We start from the raw sequence: 13924 nt of genomic DNA, 5'->3' as shown, positions 1-13924 counted from the left end.
GAGGCTGAAGCCCCAGGATGGATTTGACACACCCACCAGACCAGGTGCACTGCTGAAGCCTTGTGCACTCTGTAATTTAAATGGTGCACAGAGATAAAGCAGCTTCTTGGCTGTGAGTACCTTGCACAAGTTTGTAAACTCTGCAGAGCCAGCTCTGGGCAGACAAAATAGTTAGTTACAACCTTGTGTCCTACCAAAGCTTCATTACAGTTTGGGAATTGCCCCATCTCTGAAGCAGTACAGTCATGTTCATGCAGCGCCGCAACCTGCCTAACAAACCCTCCCCTGCCTGCCTCAGCTCTGTATCTTCACCTTCTCCTCTTCCCAACAGCAACCCTTCTCCCAGCTCTGCATCCCACATCTCTCATCCCAACGCTACAATACCCCTCCCATGGATTCCCCCATTCCATCCCCCTGCAATACCAGCTTCTTTGGGCAGGTGAAGAGGAGCAGGCTCCAAGGGGCCCTCCTGGAAAGGGAAGCTGCAGTGCTGGACTTCAGAGTTGGCAAGTGGGCTCAGCTGTCGGGTCCTGCTAGGCCACAGGCCATGCTCTGCACACCCGTGTCAACTTGTGTTGGCACTGCAAGGGCTGTTGCACGCAGTTTACCATTCCAGAAACCTACCACCAGAGACGACAGGGAACTGACTCTATTATCATCCTTTAGCATCCCTCAGCCCCTTAAATACATACCTTAGAAACAAACTGCCTCTAAGATATGTCAGCCATCCCAAGTCTAACATCTGCATTCAACAAGAGAAGTAATAGCTACAAATCAATGCAAAATACATGCCTGCAACTTCAAAACATGATTAAAAAACAGCCAAATAATCTCAAAAAAGAAGAAATACTTAATGAGGACTTGTAAAATGATCTAAAACAAATGTGAAAAATCTCAAAACAAAGAAAATTGGAGCTGACTCATGTCAGAGATGAGACACCCAAGAAATGAATTAAAGGATTCAACAGGAAGTCTGAACGAATCCAAGCATTTTTTAAGTACAGAAGTATTCTGTTACTGCTGCTGGCAACTATCGCTTTCTAATCCAGCACACTCACTCTCAACACTGGATTTAGCATGTATGATGGCCTCTATGTATCTTTAAAGCCGCTTTCCATTTGCTGTGTGGGTCAGAGCTCTGGAGAAACACTCAAAATTATTTTACAATTCAGACTGAAAGCTGCAAACAGTGAGAAAGACAGCACCCTCATACTGGGCTTGTAGTTCTTCATCTATTTCATGGCAGAACTCCAAGTTATTGGGGTACTGTACTTCACATGTTCTTGTTGCCATAGCAGAAGGAAAACATGCTCTGTTTCCAGGTAACTAGAAACAATAATTCTTAAAATACAATTTTTGCTGTCTATTTCAGTTAATTTTAAAAATTCTTGGCTACAAGGGGACAAATTACTTTCCCAAACAGTTTTTGTAAACTTCATATTTATTAGACTATTTACTTAAAATTATTTCAATATTCTACACAAACAAAATGTTTGCATAGTAACATAAAGCAAATGCACCTTCCTGTGATCTGATTTTGGCTGATTTTGCTTAACATCTAAATACTTTTATTGAAAGTACAGCTGGAAGGACAGACAAACCACAGCTTTTTGTGATAATGACTTCAAAAGGTTTTAAACAGCCTGCTCTCTACATCAAAACTTTTTTTTCACAACTGCTTCTACGGCTTGTAAGTGGGCAAAGGATGCAAAATAAGTTTATCTGCTGAGAAACAAAGAAGTTCTAAATTTAAAAGTCTAGAAATTTCAGAGGAGTCAGGACTCACCACAGGATTCACGTTTCCTTAACAGCTCCTGGCTAATTCAAAGTTCTTGTACAAATGGGTTAATTTGTCTTCCAGGTTCAATGTAAAACAAGATTTTAACCTCAGCACGGCATTAAGCAATATTACCTGACAAATAGAGCCAGCTGCCTGATAACTAGAGAGATTTTTAAAGGCTTAGTACTGTGAAGTGAGCAAATCAGGTTTTATTATACCACTGAAAAGATAAGAAATGCTCTTCAGTGCCAATAAAACAAGAGTGTATTATTACTGGTCAGCATGTTTCCATTCAATCAGCACAGGCAATAAAACTGTTCATTAGCCTTCAAAAACTGAATGGGGACTTCTAGGCACTGGATTTAATGCTTCTTTCAGTCAAATACCAATGGAAAAGGTAAACGTTATCTTCAATTAAAATCAAACAGAAACTCACACAGATAAACAATTATGATTTTTCTCTGACAGTTCTGCAAACAAAGCAACCAGTTAACTACAAACTGACTTCACTTTCTACTGCATTTCTTCTAAGCACGGTAAATGAAAGAGGTGAGCTGGAAATTCCAGCTCCCATATTCAACTTTGCATTCTGAAACATAATTCCCAAATCATAAGACACAATTTTTAAAACCTTTGATCAGGGTGAAGTGAATTGAACTTCAAGGAGGTAGGCAAGAGGGGAACAAAACCTGCCAGCTTCCCAGGTGTCTATTAAACAAGCCATCAAATCAATAACTCAAACTTTTACTTGTTCACTGTTTTTAAGGTTCCTAAGCAAAATCATCCAGACAGGAGAGTGAGCAGGCGGAGGGACAGCCCTTCCCACTGAAGGTCTCAGCAACAAGTGAGCAGGTGGCCAAGTGACAAAACATCAGGCAGGCAGACAAAATTTCAGTGGAAATGACCCATCCAGGCAGAATGTCTCAAGTTCAACAAAATCACACTTTTCTATTTGAGCATTTTATGCTGTTCTTCCATATCAGCATTTAAAAGGAAATTTTTGTCAATTCTTGCACTCAGAGCAAGAAACTAGTTTCTGTGTAGTACCATATTTAAAATGAAATTTGTTCACAGCAAGCTTTTGTAGGCTGACTCCATTATATTTCCAGATCTAAAACTTACCCCATCTCTTCTCACTTGTGCCTCAATTAAAAGAACTGCAGAAATAGCAGAGGTTATAGGGGAAGCAATGACAGGAGAAAGCTGAATTATTAATTGCAGAGATATCCACTCTAATCAGTAGCCCACGCAATACAGACAAGAAGCTCCATCCATCTCAACAGACCTCTCTATGAACTACATTTTACTTCTGATCCTTTTCTTGGGCACTTCAGTATTTTAAGGAACATACAAATATGGCACAAATCACTATCAGAAAAAAAATATGAGAAGAAACAGTCACTTGACCATTAAAACCACTTCCTTTTTATTCAGTTCTTGCATTTAAAAACCTTAAAAGATTCATGTATGATAAAACAATACAGGATAGGGCAATAAGAGGTAATAATCATCACAAACCACACCCCTGACCCTGTCTAACACTATAGCAGATATTAGCTTACACATACCCAAAATAAAAAGTACAATACTTAATGAGCAATTTCCGTAAATATTACCAATAACATATGATTACTGCTGCATTTTACAACTTATTTTCTCTTTTATTTGCCAAGACTTAATCTGACTATTATAATTCAATAAAAAATTTAACAGAATATTGAATTTGCTCTTCCAAGTAATTGTGTCTTTCCAAATGCAAAAATTCTGGCTGAGATCCTTTGCAGCACAGCCTTTAGGTACTGTAAGTGGGTAATTCAGTCAGGGTACAAACGTCAAATCAGTCTGATGCTTTTTCACCCTCGTTTACCTGTACTCTTTCCACTGTTGCTCCAGACAACCATTAGACCAATAAAGCCGGAATGAGAGCACGAGTTAAGGTATTTGAAATCATTTGTGAGACGGTGTCATGCAATAGCTACAGCTCCTTCCTGAAAAAAACTCCAATGATTTATGGAGAAGTAGCTTGCTTCTGTTCCTTACTATAATCAGAAAATTTAGATGAATTGACAAGTTTGAGCTGCTGTAGGAAGAACTGCACAAGAGCTTTTTCTAGCAAAACTATCTCACTTTTTTTATTATGCCTATTGCACAGACACAAATAATTTTGAATTAATTCTTCAGACCTTTCCATGTATACAGTTGTTCTCTGCAGTATCCATCGAGTTACTGAGACCTCACAAGCCTGTACTGAACAGCAACCAATATAAAAAGAATGCCCTGGTTGACAAGTCATCAAAAATAGGTTTGGCAGACAAAGAACAGCTGTTTTATTTCCCCCATCCTGCCTTTAAATAAAAGAAACATAAAAAACTCCATAACCTCGCAACAAACATGGAACAATGGTCAGTTTGGGGGGTTTATTAGATACTTTATGTAAAACCTGCAGGTCAGCTTCAGGCCCAGTCTATTTTTCAAAAAAGTTACATGTGATCAACAGCTGGCAAATCTAAGTCCCCTGGTTTTCAAAGTCTACAGCAGATCAAAAAGCTGACCAACACTGATGGATAACAAATCCAAGTGAAAATTATGAAAAACAGATAAAATGTTACACTTTGTAATTTGAGATGTTACAAACAAACCAATAAATCAAATTTATTTTTTCCCCTGCATAAGAACACCCCAACATCTTAGTTCAGAGCTATTCTTCATAGGGAGGGGTGGCACTTATAACTTCAGAAGGACCTATTTCACAATAAAATCCTCAGCTGGGGAACAGAAATAAAGGACTCCAATGTTGAAGAATAGTTACTCAAATACAAAACTAGTAGTGTTCAGTGGAGTATCTTTAAATCTCTGCCACTGGCATTAAACCAAAATCACACTCAGGGAAGGACACATCCATGAAACTTCTAATGGCTTTTCTACCCTCATCTTGACAGAATTTTCTCATCAACTTAATTCAAAAGAAATGCAGGAGAGGTGTATGAACAAAACTCATACAGCCTGTTCAACATGCTATGAAAACCACCGAATATCACTAACAGCATGACAGAAAGCTTATGCTGACTCACATTATTCGAAGAGTGCAAGTATGAAAATACAGAGGGGTGATGTAAAAGCAGACTTCCAGAAGCCCTGAGTAAGCTACTCAACTTGGAAAAAGTTTCACTGAAAGCTTTGTATTTGTGACCAAAGAGCTCTCTCATTTCTAGAACAGATTATGTTAACCCAAACAATTCATCCTTTTCCAGTTATAATGTGTGGTACAAATGAATTTTATTCTGGGTAATACTACAGCATAGTTGTTTTTTTTTTAACAACACAGCCTTTTTCTTTTAGTATCTTTTATAGTATGACAGGCACCACCTGTAGGGCAACAGTGATTTCTAAACTGGTTTATACCTTTTCCCAGTAGCATGTTACATGCTATAAAAGTTCAGCAGGTCCCCAACAGCAAACTTACTGAAGCCAGTGAGTCTCCACCTAGAATCAGTTGCAAGATCAGATTATGAATTTTATCTACTCTCAGAACTGGTAAAAGGCTGAAAAGAAAGACTAGGCACTTATCTTCATTTCCCTACCATGTAAGTAATTCTGGTTCAACAGCACTTAGATGAGAAATGAAGAACACTGTCCACAGACAAATTCGTGTTACTATATTTTTTAAATAATAATAAAGATAAATTGCTATTATCAATGGCGTACAACTCAGCCAAGCCTCTGAGCCTGTGCAACTGCCTCAGGCTTTGTGAAACGGATTTCCAAAACAAATATCAAAGAAAAAAACCATTTGTAAATAACATTAAAAATGTTCTAGCCATTTAATTGGAAAATTCCATTTGAGAACTTGAAATTTTGCAGGGCTGCCTTTGTGTCAGTAGACAGCACTGAGGCATACTTACACGTCAGCAAGTATCACAAGTTTATAACAACTTTAAAAGCCACATAAATTGTAGTTTTCTACACGTTGGGCTCACAGCCTGGCTGCTTTCCAAGGTAAGCATAGAAGAAACAATAGATCAGTTACCTGGGAGGCTCTGAAGCAAAAGAAGAAAAATACAGTAGTTTTGCAGAAAATTGACAAACATTTCATTCCCACTGGAAGCAGCAGAAACAGTTTATTTGCATTTGCTCCGTTTCCGGACATAAAATCCTGTTTTCAATCTATTATGTTTTGATGCACATCAACATCCAAAGCATTATGGTCAAAAACCACATGTTGCTAAACTACTGTCCCACTATCAACTAATAAAATTTCTACTTCAAGACTTTACAGTAAGAGAGGAAGTTCTGCTGTGCTTTTCAGAGTGTTCTAGACAACAGCCTTCAAACCTCATTTGGCAACCTCACCAGCAGGATCAGTCACCAGCCTATCTGGATATTTCTAAGGTTACATTACAAACCATTGCTAAGAAGTGTAGCTTTAACCCCATCTTCAGCTCTGTAACTCTTTCTTTCCACCAGCCACAATGAGAAGCTTTTTTCCTCTGACAGGACTCCAAAGGGACGTCCCCAGGGCTTCGAGTGGGTCCAGGTCTTCAAAGCCATTTCTAACAGAGCACTGCATTTCACAGTGTAAACCACTTGCATGGTAATGTGTATAGATTCAAGCTTTGCCCAGGAAGATGCAGAACTGAGTTGGGTTCATCTGTACTTGAGATAACAAAGCTGTGTGTGTCAGCAGGGACTCTCAGCCCATGCACAGCAGCAGGATGATGCAGACATGGTGCCTCTTGTGCCAGGGCTGCTGAATCTGATTTTATAAAACCCACATCATTTTTCTTCAAATTTAAATGCTCTCAAAGCCGGAAAAGGTTTTATCAATATAGTATAATAAAGCAACTCATGTTCCTTGTTAAAGCTGAATGGCTTTGGCCCCTCAAACACCTAGAAAAATGAGTGACCATTAATTCTTACTTGTAAATTTTTTTGTATTTACTTGCAGAGGATCCAGTGTTATTGACAAATGAATAACAAAATATTTTGCATGAACATTTATCAAGGTCATTTTAGCCTGTAACAAATTACCAGTATAAACAGCTAAATAAAGTAATTCGATGTTGAGGTAACCAGGGGAGTTATCTGCCAGTGCTTATGCAATACTTTACTGAGCTGCCAGACAAACTGAAAAAAGCAAAATCTAAGACCAAGATTTTTAGCTTTTTATTATGTAAAATAGTAGCTCATATGAAACAGAAACTCAGTTTCTAATAAAATTTGCCAGAACTGAAAGGAGTTTACAAAAATAATTAAAAGTGGTTTAATAGGTGTATTTCCCATCACAAATACCAAGTGAATGTTACAGTAAGAATGAGTTTCAATTCAGCTGCAAATACATTTGGCAGTTGCAGATTCATTAGACAGACATGCTGTGGTATACACATAGATGCAAGGTAATCCAAGAACAAAGTAACCATGAAATAATTACAGAACAGCAAGTGACCTAGTCAGGGAAATAACCTATTACAGCTATTCAGGGACTACCAGATTTTACACATGTGAGCAATCCTCTGGCTTAACAAGAACAGGGAGGAAAGAAGGAAATCCTCACAAGAACTAAAGATAAAGAGCCTCCCAACACACACTTGGGGCATTGTTACAGACCAACCGACCCCTTCCAGTCTCTTACTCAGTACCACCAATATTGCTATGAAAGTGCCTTAGAAGCTGCAAAGTGATAGGGGAAAGGAAGAAAAAGACAGAACAACTTTTAAAAGACTCTGATCACTGAAGCAAAAAATTGTTTGGATCATTCAGAAAACTACGCTGCTCACACCTAGAGAATGAGAGGCCAAAAGATAAAACCCTGACCTACAGCAAAACTGTCACGTGGAAGATAAAGGAGACAGGTGACAAGGTAGAAATAGTCTCGAGAACATTATTGATTGGTATCCACTCTTCCACTTAAAATAAATAACAATGAAAAAGAATTCCAAGAGGAAATGCAATGAGTCAATCTTTGCACTAGGTAAATCATATCCAAAAAAAGGAAGATATTATCCAGAAATATCCAAATCAGGAATCTTCTCATAGCAGTTTCTATAGTCATGAAACATGTTCAGCATCAGCTGTATCTAGATTTTTCTTTAGGGTCAGAAAGATTTAGAGTTAATGATCTAGCAATTCATTGTAAGGATTCCCCCCCCCCCCCCCCCTCGCTACAAGAATCTCTCTTCCAAGATCTAGCATTCTCTCAGTTATTTCCAAGTGGGAACACACCCTGTCATGTGTTTCCCCTCTTGCCAAGTGCCCTGACCTTTCAGGAAAAAGATTATAAAAAACCACAGAATTCCTGGAAAGAATCTGTTCTTTCTGATTAGCATACTAGTATCATAGACACAGAAGCAAGAAAGTTTACCTTCAAGGTATAAAATATGCTCATTAATAAGTGAAGTAACTGGGCAACTGACTAAGGATATATATGAGAAAGCACGTACATCTTTCTAGCTGCATTTGTAAAAGAATTCTCAAATGCAAACACAGCTCTTAAAATGCATTTAATGAGTTCATTGCAATGGGCATTGTGGACGCGATATTTTTATTGGGGAAATTATAAATCAAGAACTTGTCAAAAACAGATGGTTATGACATTCCACTCCCCTCTCTTTCTCATCAGCTTGAGGATTTCTCTCCCCGTGTTTTCTGAAAATAAACACATTGCTGAAACTCTCAGTGTGATTCCAAATAACCAAAGGACTGTATGCTTTTACTTACAGGGACACTTTTCGTTCAAACACTACAGCCTCCAGAAAATAAGTCCACCTCTGATATGACTGCAAGGCATGCTGAAGTTTAAAAAAACACCACAAAGTTGAACACGGAAGCACCAGCATTAAAATAACAGCACTGACAATGAAATATTCTTTTGTTCCAAAGCTACGTGACATTTTCATCTAAGCAAGGAAGAGACAACTATCTTATTTCAGAGCTGAACGTCTAAGTATAGGATATTTTTGTTGCCAGCACGACCATCAAGCAAACAGCTGGACAAGCTCTTGATAAGAGGAAGAGTAGTGACGGGAAATGATGCAACACAAGAACCAAAGACCTGATATGACACAAAGTCATTTGGAGGCTATTAAAGCCATGTCTTTATGGTATCATAAATAAATACTAACAAAAAAATGTAAACTATTTAGAGAAACTGTAGTAACATAATCTTCATCAAACAAGGGACAGTAAAATTGTTCCGACTCTTTACTAAAGTGTTATGAATTAACTGGTAGTTGGGTCAACTTCCCATCTTTCCCAGAGGTATAAAACCAAGACGACTTGCAGGGATGCTGCTTTCCAAGCTCACAGGCAGAATGAATAGCATGGGAATTCCTGTTCTAGTGGAGGCACCAAATCGAGATGCACTCATTCCTATATGTCTTAACTCATACCGGGTGTTACACCTAATTCTCTACAATGGCACTGAAATAAGAGCCTCAGTGACAAGTAAGGTCCTGCCCTTCACAGTTCTGGCTTCTCCCCTCAGCAGGTCCACCTTGAACAACAACTGAGGCAGTAACACCTCTGAAAAAGTTAGCTGTGATTACTAAATTAAAAACTCCAACTTTCACAGGGGAACATATATGGACACTTCTTCTGAGTGCTTCCACTCTTAACACTAACATAGTAAGTATGTACTTTGATATGAATTTCTGTAAGAGCACTGGCTTTCCATGAGGGTGGCTCTTAATATGCAGCAGGCCCTAAAAACTCTCTACAGAAATGCACAAAGAATTACATTGTTTAATTTAAAAATTAATAATATATTTGTCATAGCTTAAATAGAAGATAAAAATTTGCAACTTCTATTATGGTATCTACAAATATACTGTGAGAAAAATCCCTGGCTGCTATAGTATCAGTTATATATTTGGATTAACATAGATAACTTAGAATAAGCCTATTTTTCTCTCAAGGCTAAAACATATAATTTTTAATTTTATGTAAAGTTGCTAAACATTCAAAATTTTCTTCTCATACAAATAATTTTCACCTGTTCCTGCTGTTTTTGCAGGTTAACAGCCTGAGAGAGAGGACAGAAAGAACCAAAACAACACAGAGTTGGGAATAAAGGAACACAGCGTCAAAGAGGAAGCCTAGAGCTATTGGAAAGCCCTGTATTGCACTCAAACAAGGCAAAACAATGTGCCTTCTAACAAAGACAATTTGAAACAAATAACAACCCAGAAGATTAATGCACTGACTCAGGCGTAGATGAGCCTGAATTTTCCACCACCCATCTTTCCCAAGAATCCTTGTCTAACTCACATAAGGAAGGGTAAAGCTGGTTGTAAAAGTTTTCAAAATGCAGTAAGGAGTAAATTTGAAAACAACTTGAGGAAACACGGATTCCTGCTGAGCACAGAGTTTTCAACAACAGCTAAGATTTATTATATTGAAATTTTTTTTCAACAAGCTACAACAACGTGTGTTTCCTTTCCAATTCAGCCATAGCTGAACATTTTATTGAACCATTACAGCAAGAAAAGAAGCTTTCACAATAACTTTAAAAAGCTCTCTTCTTTTGGGATCAAACAGATATATTATTAAAATAATGCCAGTAAGAAGAATCAATCATTGGACTAACTGATGTCAAGGACTGCTGAACAATTAAATCTGATTGCTGACTTTGATGCATTGATGCAAACTTCAGAACAGAGTATTCAAGGAAAGAAAACTGAATACAAATGTTCATGAAACAATTCTTTGAGTCTTTACTTTCCCTCTGTTCTGGATCTGCATATCAAGAAATGCAAACAAACTTCTTCATCAATATTTAGAAAAATTTTATTGGCAATGCATACAGTAAATTCAATTTTTAATAAAGACATTACTACCCATACTTACTTTGCAATCAAAGTTTTCTTTTAATTTGTTTGTTTGGGTTTTTTTTTTTTTCTACAGAGAACTGGAAACAGGAAAAACCTCAAAATTGACACCTTTGCTAATTTCCATTGTAAAAGGTAAGCTAGCAATAGTCACCAAACCCAGCATTTTTAGATTCTCCCCACCATCACCAGTTTAATCATATGACAAATTAACACTCTTTTTAAAGAGAAAATACATAACCAATTCAATACAATTGCAATGTAATACAAAAACAATGAAATAACCATATAAACTCTGTTTGGAAGCACCTGCCTGGTCCTGCACTAGTTCCAGCATGTGCTGGTCTTTGATATATTCCCAACCCAAAGGACGTGGAGGTAAAGCTGCAGTTGTTTCTTTGAAAGGAATATCATTAAGGGATAAAAATAAAAAAATTCAAAGTGTCGAGGTTTTGTTATGGAACAACCTATTTTCTAACAACATCAGATGAACATTCCCACTGATTTCCTTGCAGAAAGCAAAACACTTTTTGTAGAACACTACAAATACACAGCATTTACAATCACATAATCTTTATTATTTACATAAGCCCTTTTTAAAACCTCTCTTTGTAAATCAGATCTAACTCTAGTACTTAGTTTTATTTTATCCTTTTTCATTTTCTTTTTTCTTTCTTCTTTTTTTTTTTAAATTAAACTCTGCTCCACAAAATCATCAGCAATTATGCCTGGTGGAATGGGGTAAGAAGTTCACACAAAGCTCTCTCACTGTATAGGCAGTGATGACAGGCTTTGTTAAATATGCGTTTTCTCACCTTAAAGATATTTCTCTGGAAAGGCCTGAGCACAAGAAGAAAAAGAAATGGTCTCTTGGCAGTAGGTATAAGCTGCCATTATTGTGATGAAACATTAAACCACAAGCAGCTTCCACAGCGAGACCTACTTACGTAAAGCAGCACATTTCTTCAAGTGTTTTAGCTTAAATAGATATTAAAGTATTTTTATGAATTGCCTTATAAGTCAGCTTTCACCTCTTTTGTATGTATATTACAACACAATACTGTGTTTTTTGGAGTAAGGGTTCGGTTGTTTATTTTTTTTCCTGAATCTTTTAGAGAAAAGATTAAATTGAAAAGAAATTAGCTGCCTTCTGCTTCCTACCAGCAAAGTAGTACAGACTTTTTAAAATCCTGGATCAAAACTACCTTATGCAATTTTGCATTTGCCAAGCCTAGTACCAATCCATCAAAGGATTTCTTTCATTTCATTTTGGGCATTTACATAAGTACCTTAAGTTGGGTCACTGGAATTATTCCCCTCGTTCCACATCCCATCTCCCTCCATTCAGTAGGCTCATCCTATAATCTAATTTCACAAAAGAAAACTTCACTTTCTCTTCCTGTGAAGCAGCAAATATACACACAGCTTATTTTCCTGGAGGCTTGATCTACGGGGGGTTAATATTTTAGATCTTCCAGGTAAAATTTGCAATCACAGTAGGAAAAGCAAAAGAGACACTTAACCTCAGGAATGCCTCACTCTCCTCACATCTTTGTGACATTAGAACCCTCCAAATAGAAATTACTATGCAGTCAATATTTTTTCAAGTTCTTCTTCTGAGAAAAGGAAGTGAAGAACAATGTACAAGATGCACTGGAGGAATTTCCTGTTAGGAATAAAAGGTTTACTAAAAGAACATGCAACTATTCCTGGATTTCTAAACAGAATTTCAGCAAATAATGAAGTTTAGCCCTTTCAAGCTGTTTTAGAGTTCAGTTCAAGAGCCAGGCCATCAGACTCCCTAACACTGACATATGAAAAGGATAAGAAGTGACAGTAAAACTACCATTTTTCTCTTTACATACAAGAAATGACTAAACATGCAGAGTCATAACAAGTTTCAGTGGCTGAAAAAAAACCTGTTTGTAAAATGAATTGCTTCTGCCAAATACCTCCCTCTTCAGTTTTCTTTCAATTTGATCCTGCTGATTTAAACATACAAAAGAAGATCCTTCCATTAACGCCACCAGTTTGGAAAAACTGTGTTAAATTGAAGTGCTATTTTCGCTATCGTGGGCTCGTCCTCCTCAAAATTAAAAGCTGGAAGATATCATTAGGTCATTTAATCAAATGTCCATGGAATGCTATTGAACAATAGTTGGTTGCCCTGTTTAAAAATACCAGCATGTGATATCTCACATATCCCAGTATTAAGTGTTGGTCCATATTTTGATATAGTAGTTTTGCTTCTATAAAGAGAATTGCAAGCTAACCATGAAACATCAGTCTTCATTTAGATAAACTGGACAGAAGTAGTAATATATCATGAACAGCCAAGGAGAACACACTACAAATACTACTAAATTTTCATATAATCATATGTATCTAAAGACCACTGTAGGCCAGATGCACACTGGACAAGCATTGCTGTGAGAGTTTCAGAGTTCTATTTTCAAAAGGAATTATAAATGAAAATAAGTAACCCACAAATATAAAACACACACACACAAAGATTCTTTACTCACTTTAGTATGAGGGTAAGCAATTACCCTCTAACAGACCCAAGAATCTAATATGTTACTAATGCCATAAGCACTCCAATCTCCTGCTCCATACACTCTTTATATACAGATATATATCGTACTTTATAATAAGCTCTACTAGTCCTTAATAATGGACTATTTAGTACAGTCATCAAAGTGGTAACATCTTAAGTGTCACCTGGACTCCAAAAATCTTGTTCCTTTTGTCATGACAGTTATGTTCAGTGGATAATTTTTCTCCTGGCTCAAAACGAGCCACATTTGACTACTTGTAATTCAAAAGAGCAAACAGTGACCAAGCCCAAAAATTGAGTTTTCCTAGTTTAACAAGGGACTTTCTGAGCATGTATCTAATTAAAGAGAAGCTGACCTTTCAACAACTACTCCTTACATCTATTTGTACATTCAGAGACAAGAACATAAACAGAAGATTGCAAAGCTCTTGCTTGTGGTTCCTACCTGGTTGAACAGTAAAATAGCATCTATCAGTACTTAGATGTGCTGATACCCCAAAACAAGCTATGAATTTACTTTTTAAACACGGAAATGCAGAATCAAAAGTGAGCTGCAATACATCAACTTATTCCTGGATGGAAAATTCACTTCATTTTAGAAAGGGGAACTAAGCCAGCATTGCTATAGCTGAGGAAATTGCCACTTTCTCTCAGTATTTGCAAGATCCTATCAGGTAATGGCTGTAAGTTAATGCAGGGGAGATTTTTCTAGTTATATTGGGGTGAGAGGGTATGTAAGAGTAGTTTTATATTTTTCATTATTTT

At 37.1% G+C, this 13924-nt stretch overlaps 1 protein-coding gene across 4 annotated transcripts in view; it reads right to left on the bottom strand.

Moving 5' to 3' along the window:
* LCLAT1 (lysocardiolipin acyltransferase 1) overlaps positions 1-13924 on the bottom strand; it is a 115397-nt gene that overhangs the window by 79586 nt on the left and 21887 nt on the right. The window contains exon 1 of one of the 4 annotated variants that reach the window (XM_027659321.1): positions 1787-1882. The exons of the other annotated variants lie outside the window; for them this stretch is intronic. The gene's annotated coding sequence lies outside the window, so the exon portion shown is untranslated. Of the gene's footprint in view, positions 1-1786; positions 1883-13924 lie in introns of those variants that run through there. 4 annotated transcript variants of the gene reach the window in all.

The sequence above is a fragment of the Corapipo altera genome, unplaced genomic scaffold (assembly GCF_003945725.1).
Source record: "Corapipo altera isolate COAL_440 unplaced genomic scaffold, ASM394572v1 48, whole genome shotgun sequence".
Classification (NCBI taxonomy): Eukaryota; Metazoa; Chordata; class Aves; order Passeriformes; family Pipridae; genus Corapipo; species Corapipo altera.
The sequence above is the reverse complement of the archived record's forward strand: the minus strand, read 5'-3'. Positions and strand labels throughout refer to the sequence as shown.